Source organism: Acanthisitta chloris, unplaced genomic scaffold, assembly GCF_000695815.1.
Source record: "Acanthisitta chloris isolate BGI_N310 unplaced genomic scaffold, ASM69581v1 scaffold45456, whole genome shotgun sequence".
NCBI lineage: Eukaryota > Metazoa > Chordata > Aves > Passeriformes > Acanthisittidae > Acanthisitta > Acanthisitta chloris.
This window is the reverse complement of record NW_008679458.1, coordinates 21,391-34,538: the sequence shown is the minus strand read 5'-3', so window position 1 is coordinate 34,538 and position 13,148 is coordinate 21,391.

Genomic DNA, 13,148 nt, shown 5'->3' with positions numbered 1-13,148 from the left:
ATGCTATAAGTGATGTGGCAATCACCCCATTTATAACACTTGTGGTTGCCTCCAGTCATGAAAATTAAATATTTGTGAATAGATACCGAGATATCTAAATAATTTTCATTTCAAGTGCATCATCTCCGCACTTCTCCCCTGCCTCTCCCCTGAAATATTTGAGTCTTTGTGCTTTTTGACTTGTGGCAGTGTATGCTTTGGAAGCACATCAGAGTGCTGGGGGCAGTCTGTAATGTTCCCAGTAAGGCTGGAACTTCGATGTTTTAAAAATGAATTATAAATACTTGCTGATTGAGGTAAATACATAAGCTGTCAGCAATTGCCAACAACTGTCTTTTGCACGTCAGCCACTTATAAAAGCAAGTGTGTTATAAACTGCTCTCCTAAAATCTCTAATTTTCATCCCTTGCCCTTTGCATGACCCTTCAAGGGAAGTGAGCACGGCTGAGCAGGGTTTGGCCTCCTGGGCAGCCTGGATACATCTTTGAGTACTATGCATAGAAGCAGAGGAGTCAAACAGGGCAAGGACAGCAGCAGGCATTAGACATGTGCCTATTCTTCTTCTGGCCCAAAGAATATATAGCCAGAACTCTTCATTGCCAGTTTTGCTTCTTTTTTTTTTTCCCCAGTTAAAATTCCCTGAAGCAAAGTGTGAGGGTGTATTCATTCCCATCACCCCCAAATATACAGTCAGAAATGGTGAATATTTTCCTTTCCAAGTATTTCACAAGAATACTTCCAGTGTGCTTTTTTATTCCATCTGGTCCTCCAGAGATGAAAAAGCATTTATCCACTCAGATCCAAGGAGTGTCCATGTTTCATCTGCCCCTGGGGTGTGAGCAGCCAGGACAAGTGGAGCAGCCTGCATGGCATTTGCCATGCACATGGGCCAAATTCCCTTGCACCTTAAGAGAGCCCGTGGAGAGGGGGACCAGGACAAGGATGGGAGTCCCCCCATGAATGCTATGTGACCACCTCGTCTAGCAGACAGTCCCCCAGGGACACAGCCCAGTCCCTGCCCTGGTAAGGAGGGAAATGCCAGCATTTTGTGACTATTTTATCCAGTTGCTAAGCAGCTGGGTTCCAGGGACACAAATAAAGTCAAAACAAAATGCCCAAAGAGAAAACGGCTACTCTGCTCTGGGATGGCACTCCCCACTTCAGACCCATGTCTTCCTCTGCTCTCCTCGCTCAGACACACATGGTTCATGGGGCTATGCCAGGGGCTGTCCCTGAGCCTGAGCAAGGGTGATGGCACCTACAAGGCTTTGGGAAGGGGCTGTGGCAGCCAACGGAGTGACAGTCCACTCTTGCCCGCAGAAGGCTGAGGGCACAGACCTGGCTCTTCCAGCCCCCAGCTGTGGCCATGTCTCTGCAGGGCAGCATTAAGCACTGCTGGGGCCAGAGAGCAAAGCTGTGTCCAACTCTCCAGCCCAGCACTCAGGGCACCCACTGCTGGGATACAGCTGCTGCACCTTTCAATGGATAAGTGTTTTATGGCAAGTGTTCTCCTTGTCTGCCTAGCAGGACCAGCAGATCATACTTTTAAATACTTGCATGCTTTCCCCACCATCCCTGACCTCTCAATGAACGGCTTTGTTTTCGGGCAAAGCAGAGTAACTCCAGCACAGGGAGCACCATAACATGGTGTCTCATATCCCAGTGCTTAGAACAAAAACAGAAGATCCAGGCTTAAAACTCTTGACCAATTCGAACAGCATTTACCTTTCTCCAGACTCTTCTGGTTAGACACTTGGCCTTTCTGTATCAGTTTAACACCCAAATCCAAGGCTGCCAGCCATCCAACAATTAATCCATGTGACCTTATTGCCCAGAGAGGTTGTGGAGTGTCCCTCACTGGAGATATTCATGAACCATCTGGATGGAATTCTGTGCAATGTGCTCTAGGATGACCCTGCTTGAGCAGATGACCCACTGTGGTGCCTTCCAACCTTACCCATTCTGTGATATATCAGCAGAGTGCTTTAGGACACAATACTGTGTAGCAGAACCATTTATAGTCCAACGGGAAACCAAGACAAGTGTTCAGGGATGCAGTCACATTGCACTACAACCCCCTTGGTCACCCAGCAGCAGGCTGCCAGTATGGGCATTTCAGCATCTGCTCCAGCTTGAAAACAGATTATCTGGTGCCACAGAGAATGGGTTTATCATTACTGATCTCATTCATTTCCTAGAGGACATGCCAAATGACTGAAATAGAAATAGGGTCAGCAATTAATAGGGTAGCTATCAGTCACTGTCACCATATGTTCATATGATGATGGCTGGTTTATCTATTTACCTGATAAATAGCTTACTGAAAGTTTTATCAGGACACAGGTCAAGGAGAGTGGAGAAAAAACTCAGGGGCCATTGTAACAGAAACTGACATTCTCACAGACTTCCTCTTCAGCATTGAAGCTTGCATAAATATTTTTCCCATTTCAGGGAGGGCTTCTTCATGTCCCTGGGGAAAGGGGAGTGGATGAGTCAAAATAAGCTGCAAGCTCAGCTTAGCTTTCTGCTTCACCAGGTTCAGTTGAAGACTGATGTTATTCCTTACAGGGACATCATATATGCTAATTTTGTTGAGCTGAGGTAGGCAAACTTTTGAGCGCAAGAAACAGAGGTTGAGAAGTGTATGAAGCTGCCACAATGGCAGTGGCCCAAGTTGTGTCTAATGTTGGAGTCAGGAGCTCTGGGACATCTTTAGTCCTGCCGCCACAAGGACTGTTTCAGCTTCTGATCCTCATAATAAGTCCAGCTTCTCTGCAGCTTATGAGTAATACCTCTCCAACAGAACCCACAGCACTCTTTTAGAGAGATGTTATTCCTTCCTGAGGCAGGAAATTTCAAGCTTGTCAAAGCACTTTTCTGAGCCAACAAGAGCTGCAGTAGAAAAATTTTGATGGAAAACAGGTGCACAGCTGGCTGGATGTCTGAAAAAGAGTCACTGTACGGTTTGCACAACCCCTGGGGAAAAGATATGTAACTTGGTGTGAGGAAAAGAAAATGAGTGCTTAGGTTGAGTTTGGTATGGTGAGCCTGCAAGGAGCCAGAGAGCAACGGCTCCCTCAGCAGCTCTCACTGCAGTCCACAAACATTTCATGGCAAGTCTGGCCTAACTGGATGGCAGTGCAGCTTGTCTAGCCCACTAGGGAGCAAATGTGCTGCTCCATTCTTCCAGGATGATGAAAGTGTGTGAGACATGAACAGCCACAATGGCCACAGGTTTAAGGCTTGGGAACCAAAAGTAAAGGCTCCATCCCCACCCCAAAGGTCCTGAGGAGAAGAGACCCATTTGTCAGGGGGGCTGAGGGTCCCATAGAGCCCACTGACTTTGAGGGATGATGTATGCGGCAAATCCTTCTGGATACAGGAGGCTGTCTGTATGCAGTTTCTGGGGGTGGGACATTTTTCTTCATTGTTTTAGCCTATAAAGACCTCTAGTAAAACTATTTAATCTGATTAATCAAACACCCATGGATGGCATTGGAAAGAAACTTTCCCAGTTGTGTATAAATTTTGCATCCAAACTGCCCCCATACTCCTCAAGGTGTACCCTCAGGGGCAGTCATCTAATTCTGCATTGCCTAAAACATTTCAGGAGGTTAAAATGAAGTAGATGCCTACTTCGGAGTAAAAAAATACTTTCATGATGTCAAAGCCCATTTGAAGAGCTGTGCAGACAGAGAAGTTCTGTTGCCAGGATGCATTCACATTGTACCCCAAATGCCCTGATGAGATGGTGTGAGGGGCTGGGTAGGCAGCAGCTGGAGCCTGCTGCTGTGGGCAGATGCAGGGATGTACCCACAACACCCAAGGCACAAGGACAATACACCTGCATAAAGCAAATGTGGCCCTGTCCTTGCTCCCCTCCACAGACCACAGCAAGTTTCTCCAGTAAGGTGCCATTGCCATGCAACACCTGGGACCTAAGATGGCCCAAGAGACATCAGACAAGATATCTCTGCTGTGGTTATGGCAGAGATACATGGCCCATTATTTGGGCTCACTGAAAAGAAGCTCTTTGTCTCATGTGGGGTGGAAATGACTCCACTGCTGCTCAGGATATTAGAATTTGGGATATTTGAATTAGAAAGGCACCTTCCTTGCTGGCAGCCTTTATGGTTGCACTGTCAATGCCACAGAATTTCATCTTCTCCAGAAGCCTCAGAGAAAGTGAGAATTGTCAGCTTTTTTTACTGGACGTTTCAGCTTTCATGATGACAGATAATATCTATAAAATGGCATTTGAGTAGGTCTTGAAGCTTCCGAAAGCTGAATAAAGATCAATCCCATTTTATTATTTTTGAAGCCTAAACACTGCTGATAATTTTAGTGGCCCTAGCCCATGGCTCATGAATGTCTTCATGGCTTGTTACTGCTCGTGACATGAAGTAACCCTAGGCTGGCTTTGATTACAGGCAAGGATTTCCTTCCCTAATAAATGATTGAAAATGTTCAGTCAATTAACTCTCCAGAGTTGTTAATTTTGTAGTTGTCTGATCACTAACAACCAGTCCTTGAAAAGCATAACACTAAACTACCCCAAGAGTAGGGATTTGTGGTTTAAAGACCTTTGAAGACCTAACATTAGTTTTGTAGTGCTGCATTGTGTAACTAAGCAGTATTTCTTTCCTCCCCAAATTCTTGTTGCTCTTGGGCACCTTTCAGATGCACAAACAAGGGAGGAAGATATGGAAAACCACAGCTTCAGAGGCATATTAATATGTACACTAAGATAGGTTTATATACTTTCTATAAAATGTCATATGAATAAATTATTTTATGTAGAAAAACATGTGTTTCATGTACATGTAGGACAGCTCATGTACAAAGCTTCAGTAACAACCCCCAGTAGTGATGCAGCTGGTCCCCTGAAGGTATGACAGCCAACTTTTTGTTCTCCATGCATGGATTATCCAATTTCACAATTAACTGGGAAATGGTACCAAAGCCCCAAGCCTGCTCTGCACACACAATTGCCTATAGTCACAGACTCACCTCTGTCCCAAGGGCAAAATTCAGTTTCTCCAGTTACTCAGTAATGTGACATGCAAAAAATTTCCCATGTGTTTCACGGACCTCTGAAGGGAAAGTCATGGGCCATGCACGTGTACCCACGTGGGAACCTGGGCATGGTGGCTGTGAGGAAGAGACCACTGTGGCCAATGCAACAAACCCTGTCATGACAAAGGCCTATCACTCTTACACCATTTGTTTTGCCTCTAAATGGGAGCCAGACCTCAAAACTCTACATACTGGCCAAGTGGTTGGGCCAAGCAGGCAACAGTGAATGCAAAATTCACAGTAAAATGCCTTTGTTTTTCAGTTGGTCTCTTTGCTGTGTAGGTTGATGAAACCTCTACAATGTGGTTGGTCTTTTTGAAACAAAGAACCAGCTGTTCCTGGTGTCTATCCATAGACCTGAAGGATGCTTTGCACCCTACAAGTATTTGCTCTTTATTTCCATGCTGCTAGCTTTCATCCTGCATATACATTGCACATGTAGATTTCTTCTCAGTCAGGTTTGCATTAAACAGCAGAACAAAAATACCACAGGCGTTTTTGCCTCTTCTTTGTGTCTCCCTTAATTCTTGGCCCCTACAAGCCACAGATGCCCTGGATAACTGCTGAAGGCAGACACCTTCAGCTTCAGTCAAATTATGTCTAACATTCAGCACTTAGCCCTTCCCACCCAAAAGCCAGCTTTAGGCCAAGCAGCATCAATCTAAATGGTTTATCAAGGTATGCAGCGACTCAAGAGGGCTTTCAGGGCTCTGGAGACTAAAATTAGATGTGCCAGTTACACTTTGGCATTGGCAGCACACAAAGCCCTCCTCTGCTCCAGCTGGCCCTCCTGGCTGTCACACTGATGTGAGATGCTTGGCAGTGGGGGAACTCCCAGAGCCCAGTGGTGCCCTCCTGACCCAAGGGGATCTGCTCTGCAGATCACTGTGAAAGCTGCAAAACTGACCTTCAGTGGGACATCATCAGTGGAGAAACCTCATTACTGTCTCTGAGCAAGGGGCAGGATATTTCACTGTGCTTGCAAAGGATGTTAAAAATAAACAAAAATATATAGATCCATGAGTAGCAAGTGCATCCAACAGCAGCTCCAAAGCTGGCCCTGGGTGTGCACAGTTGCAGACATTTTGGAAGTGCTGCCTCTCTTTCTGTCAGCTGTCAGCATGAGCATGGGTGAAACGCTGGGTCTGCCTTCCCTTGGAGGCACAATAAGCTCCTGTTTTCCAAGCAGGAAAACATTTCCTGCCAGAAACATAGTGCACAGAAATATCAGGGAGGGAGGGTCCCTGTTCGTGCCCTTGCTGAGAGCTGGTAAGCCCTCCCTGAGCAAAGGTCACCACACAGGCACAGCTGGGGTGTGTTAGGTTCCTCATCAACTCTGTTCCCGTTATGTGTGAGTGTCCTGAAACACCCATGGGCTACAGAAAACTCTTTCTCAGGTGTGTTTGGCAACTGAGGCAGCCTTTTCTGTTTGTAAGTGCATTTTGAACTTAAGTTTCTCTGAATCCTGTGCTGAGAAGGACTTGTTCCAGCACACACTCGCCTTTATTGCATACCGGTGGGTGCCACCTCTGCAGGACATCTCAGCGTGGGAAATGCTTCCAGGCTGCTGGTGGAAAACTGGCCAGCTGCAATTCCATACCACAGCAGCATTCCTGTGCAGACCCCAGCATGGAGCCTATCACATCATGGGGACATTTACTCCACCACTAGCCCATGCCTTTGGCTCACATCCAGAAAGTCATCTTTACTACCATCTCAAGTGACTTATGAAGGTCTATTTCTTGCACTTTCCACCATGAAGCTTCCAAGTGACTTCAGCTGATGTTTTTTGCAGATTTTCAGGAGGTTAAAATGGTGCTTTGAGCTGTGTGCTGGCATTTGATCAGAGGTGATGCCAGAATCAGAGCCCATCGCTTTCACTGGAAGTCTCAGAACAGGTCTTGATGTATTTTGTATTATCAAGAGAATATCCCAGGTGTTTCAGTGCAGAAAGGTTCTATAATGCTGGAACAAATGACATCCTGTAACAGGAAAATTGCAAGTTCATTCATGGGGCTACACCTCATACAGTCTACTGAGGAAGGGGCATCCTCTTTGGCTCTTCATGGTGAAGAACTGTGGGCTAAGAGCAATTTGGGAAAAGGAACACTGCTGTCACTAGTCTTACTGAGGCTGAGGTGGGCCATGAGAGCCATGAACACATCATCTTTACCATAGTTGTTAGCAACCGCTTTGGCCAGGAACTTTTCATTTTCTATTTCTTATGTAAGAAAACCTAATTCACAGGCCTCCCCATCTTTAGCTGATCCTCAAAAGATGACAACAAACGTCAGTGTTACTGTCCTTAGGCTCATATGTTATACAGACACATGAGCAACATCCCTGCAGGACAACCTGTAAGGGCATCTCTCCTTTAAGGGCATCTTCACCCTGTAAGGGTGAAGGTCAAGCCAAGTTTGCAGGCAAGCACTTGAGCAGAGGTGTCCCACAGCAATGCCTCAATCACTACAGCTTGGCTGTCCATGGCTTCCATCCCAGGTCGCCCCTTGGGCACCAGAGCAGGAGGAGGTGCTCCAGGGCAGAAGTCCAGTGCTGCTGCCAAAAGGGACAGCAAAGCACCGAACTGTGCCACAATCTGCTCTGGAAACAACATGACAGATGGAGCTGGCTCTGACCCTTGGAGTTTTGCTGAAAGCAGAACCTCTGGCAGATTTTCAATGTTTCAGTTGCTGTTATCAAGAGTGAGCATTTCTAAGCCCCAATTTCTTGAGTTTAAAAATATATGTATGTATTTGTTCACATCCTGTTGACATTTGGTGTCCTTCAGGACCATGAACGCCCCTTCCCTACAACCATCACTGATTTTGAGTCCTGCACTGACTGGACATGGGGAGAGAACATGTTAGACAAAAATGGATCAGCTGTTTGTGATGGTTTTTGAACTGAGCACATTTTGCAGGTAGCTGGTTGCAGGTGCTGAGGCTGTTTAACTCAAAAGAGAATTTAAACGTGGCAAGAGTAACTTGAAGCCTATGAATTTTTAAACAGCAGAGCTCTGGATCAATTAAAAATCTTTCAGTGCACCTCTCCAGTAAAAATGTATTTATGTGCCATGTGCTTTTCCTCTCTAACTGGGTTACAATCACACTGTTTCCAAAGCTGTGTGTGGTACATGCACTTGCACTACTTGCCTGCTCTTTCTGAGCCAGTCTGCAGCTGGGATCTGGTCCTTGCCCATTTCAGGAGGGTTGCTGCCCTCACTGGAGTGGGTTTGAAGTCTCTCAGCCCTGCACAGGCAGCTCAGCTGTGACAGCAGAGCAGAGACTAAGCTGCATCACATGTGCCAGGAGGATGCTGAAGCAGTTGGGTCCTTTTTTTTTACTTGAAACTGTGAAATACCTCAGCCCCATCTTGAGGCAGTGGGAAGCTCCAAAATGCTGGATTTTCCCCTTTCATGGGGCAGGAATTTGTTTTGCTCCCACACTGGTTGTAGTGCCTGACTTTCATGTCTCCAGAGAGGGTGAGGATGTCGAGTGGGTGTGGGTGCTGTTCTGGAAGCCAAGATACTGAGGGTGCTGGCAATCACCTCTCCTGACCCTGTGGGAGCCACTGGCAAATGCAAGTTCCCTGGAGCCTGTGTGCTTCGGATGGGAGCTGGTCAGGCTGGGCTGTGTGCCCTAGGAGTACCTGGAGAGCCAGAGCTCTGGTCCATCCTGATCTGTGGGCTGGTGGTGTTACAGGGACAGGGAGAAGTTGCAGAGGGGACAGGATGGATGGGTGCTGCTGGCTGGGTGCAGCCACATGGCTGAGCAGAAGCTCCAAAGTCTCCCTGTGATGGATGTAGCAGGGAGGCTGAGCCTGAAACCCTGAGTGCAATGGATCCTACAAAAACATTTTTTTTATTGGAAGTTTAATAATTTCTTCCCTAAGTATTTCTACTGCCTGGCCAAAAAGAAAAAAAAAAGTGCCTAAAATTAGCTTCCCCAGATAAAGACATTTTTGTCATATTTGGTGCATTCCTATCCGAACACTGAAACCAGCTGTTTGGGCTGGGTTACAGACAGAAACCTCTTTGTAACTGTACTGATCTGGCATTGTTAGCCCTGAAATTAATAGCTTTTTTATCTTGCTACATCCTAGGCTCATTTTTTCCATACTAAGAGAGTGCCAGAGGCAGAATTATAAGGGCTATATAATTAAAACCAGAAGTGCCTCCCAGTGAACTTAACTGTAAATGCTAATGGCATTTCTAGCAAAAGTAATGCCCTGGGGGACTCATTGCAAATGAACTAAGAAGGACTCATTGCTGTTGCTTTTGTGGATTTTAACTGAATCTCTACAGTTGAAAGCAGTCAGGATTTGTCTTTTTTTTTGTCAGTCGAAGTCCTCTGTAACTGAGGTCACCGACTCTTCGGTAGAACCTGTAAGACCAGATTCAGAAGCCACCTCTGGTTCTGTTTCTTGTCATGGTATAGCTTTCCTTATCAGGACATCACCATCACAACCTGCTTTTTTCATCTAGTCTTCTGGCTCCACACTGGTGGAAGTCATTTGGCTTCAGGGAGTGGTGCTGGAGGGAGAGAAGAGCTGGGCTCTAGTGTGAGGGAAGGGTGGGGGGAGGCTGGTGACATAGTAGTTGGGTTGATGCCAGCAGAGGAACAGACGGCTCACTCTGTACATCTTAGGGCTCTGCACCCTTTAGGGTGAAAAAAAAAGACGTTGAGAGAGTCAAAAATAACATATTTAAAGAATGCCCACAAAAATCCAGCGGTCTCTAAATGGCTGTGCTTTGCAAATACTTGTGCGCCTGATTTTCCAGGCATGCGCGAGAAGCTCACACAGGGGATTTTAAACTGAGTGCTTTAGGAGACTTTGCCGTCACTGGTGAAGCCTTCCTGTGGCCTCATCACTGAGGTGCTTGCTGCAGGGGTGGAGGCTTTGGCAGGAAGGCAGAAAACTGGGCAGCGAATAAGAGCTCAAGATGAAAAGTTTTTCTGCACTGAGGCTCAGGAGCACAGCACTGGTGGGCTGCAGGAGGGCTCTGGTTCTTGGCTTGTCAGCTCCTGACAGCCAAGTGCTTCAAAGGGAAAGCATCCTGTCCTGGCATGGGACCTTTTGTTAAGCAGCTGCTGCAATAACAGTCTGTGCTGCTGGGGAGCAAACTGGAATCCTGGGAGGGGAAACCTTTAAATGGGCAAGTCCAGTGCTCCAAGTGCCCCAGGCCGAGCTGGAGGCTGGCAAGCTAGTGCCCACCTTGGCAGCTCTCAGGTCCTGCTCCATCCATCGACATCAACCACAACCTTAGAGCCCTGGAGAGCCTGGACAGCCCCAAATGGACAGCTATCTGTGAGGAGTGGTGTAGACCAGTGAATGACTGAGCATGGAGAGGTCTCTGTCACTGACTGTAGGCCTGAGCGACCTGACTTGGTGCTTTGGCAAGTTCATGCCATGCTGGGAACGGAGGGATCGAACGTCATTCCTGGCAGAGAGGTGCCAGACACATCAGTGACAAGGGTCTGCATGGGGCTAAAGTCAGTTCATCTAAGTCATAAGCAATCTTTGCTTGCTCACAGACAGGACTGGCTTTGGACCAGCTGGTGGAAAGAACACACAGGAGGGTACTTTGCTCTTTGCTAAGCTTGTTCCCAGTCATCAGGGCTCCTGAAATGTTACTGGTGAAATCTTAGTGATGAGAAGCTTCCCTGTGACTGGTGTGGGATTTCCACAGAGTTAGTTGAGTTGATACCAAAGTTTGCAGGCTGACCCAAAGCTTGGGTCAAGGCTGTTGGCAGAGATATGGTACAACTTGACCAAAGAAAGATTGGGCACTCAGAATTATTTAATCTGGGATTTCTCCCCTTTCTCAACTCATTTTAGTGGTTTCTGAAGGAAAAGCAGCCAAGATCTCCATGAAATTTAACATGCCAGGTGTGCCCCAGGGAACTCAAGTACCCAATGCCTAGCTGTTATTAAAATGTCTTGCAACTTTACATCTTCTCACTAATAAGACACTGCATGACTTCCACTGACAGCAAAACCATTCTGTGGGTAAGACAAGAGACAGAGAGGATGAAACAGAGGACAAGCAAGGAGCAGTACTCCTATGTTGGCAGGGCAGTGGGCCAAGAAACTCTCATCTGTTGGTACTTTTGCAGTTACTTTGGCCAGACTCAGTTTCTGGAGCCAGCTCAGTGTGTCTCAGACTGCAAGTCATGGGATGTGTCAAAGGGCTTAGGGACAACAGCACAGCCCTGGGCAGCAGCTACCAGCAGCTCAGTCCCTCCAGCAGTGACTGGTCACTGCTTATACTGCTGCCAGCCTGGTGGGAGCTCCTAGGTGCCCTCCTAGCTGCCCTGAACCCCTGGCAGCAGCTCAGTTTCTCCAGGATGGGCAAGTTAAAAAAAAAGCTGTAATTACTGGCCACAAACATTTGCAGTATTCTGTGCCTCGGAGGAACTGAGCTGCAGCCAACCAGGGGCGGAACCCAAAGGGATTGGTACAACACTTGGCCCAGAGCAGGGTTTCTTAAACATAAGCTTATAGGCACACACCAGAAGTTTCTTTCTTGGCAGATCTAAGCGCTGAAAAATGTGGCAAGGAGAGCAGGATGTTCAGTCAAACCTTTAATAACAAACAGCTGTAATAAAGTCTGGGCTTCCTACAAGTCAAAATAAATTTTGCCACCAAGCTAAGTGAAGCCAGTGCTTCAGCTCACATAGCTTGGAAATGTCACGGTGGAGAGGACTCACGTTGTGAATTTTCTCCTCCCATTTGAACTTTGTTTCTTTTTCTGCCACCTTTACTTCTCCTGTTGCCATCGCGATGCAGCATGCCACCGAATCTTTTCATAGCAGCTGGCATTTTACAGCTACAAAAACAATCCTTGTCACATCATTTGCATCTACTGCAAGTGGGAGATTTCAAAGACTGCTTCAGCTCTGGTTATTGGACTTCAGAGAACAAGCGCAGGAGACAAATAACTTGCTGAACTTCACTGGCACTCTTGACACTTTTTTGGTAAGAAAAGAAACTAGGGCTGAAGTCAGGCTCTTGTGTAAACCTCTGGTTGGTCACTTAAGTTGAACCATCCAAAAATCACAGAAGACTCTTTCCTTCCCCCAATTTTTTTCCATTCCCTTGTTCGTTTTGGAGACAAGCACTATAGGAAGACTACAGTAAGGTGTTTTCAGGACAGCTATGTGTCTTTAGATTTGTTTGCATCACAGTAAAGTCCTGACCTGCCAAGAGCATTTAGCCCTGTATCTTGGTCCCGTATGAGGTCCACGTTTTGCAGCTGTTAGGCAGCAGAGCTGATTAATGCTATGATTTAGAGGTTGCCTAATAGAATCTTTAGCCCCAGAGTAAAATCCACAGTGATGCTTAATGAAAAATTTTAAGCTTTAAAAATAATGTGTTGGGTTGAAAGTGAGTAGACACAGCTGCCAGCCAGGCCCAGTTCTGGGGTAATGAGCAGTTGTCCACTCCAGTAGCTGCCCTAAGAGAATGTACCTTTACTGTGCTGAACACATTAACTTGTCCTGGAAAGAAAATCAGGCTGCTGGTGAGGAGCAAGATGAACTGTGACCTGTCCCTTGGCATCTTCACTATGAGCAGCAGGAAGAACAGGAAGGAGCAATGCCCCTGGGAAGAGTATGTTAGGGGACAAAGGGTCTGTTGCAGGAGAAGGAAGACCTAATGGTGAGATTTTCTCCTCTGCTCCTTTAGGATGGAATAAACTTGGGTCTTTGGGTGCAGTTCAGTACCACCAGGGAAGTGCAGATTAGGGATTCCAACTAACCTTGTGATCACTTCCTACCCCATGTTCATTGACTTGAGGGTGCTGTCAAAGCTTCCCAGATGGTGGGAGGTCAGATGAGAATGCAGATCTTTGTATTGAACTACTTGGTTATGTTATGTGTTGAAGTGTAAAGCCTTCTTGCAAAGAGGGGACAATAACAAAGATTTCCAAAAGAAATGTAGAAAGTGTCCTTAGAGAAGAATCAGGTGTGCCTGACTTGCCTGCTCTGTAAAGGCTTTCACTGGCATTAGCTCATTAACTCACAAATGTAGGACAGCCAAATTATGGTTTTGTCCTCACAGTAACATGAGCA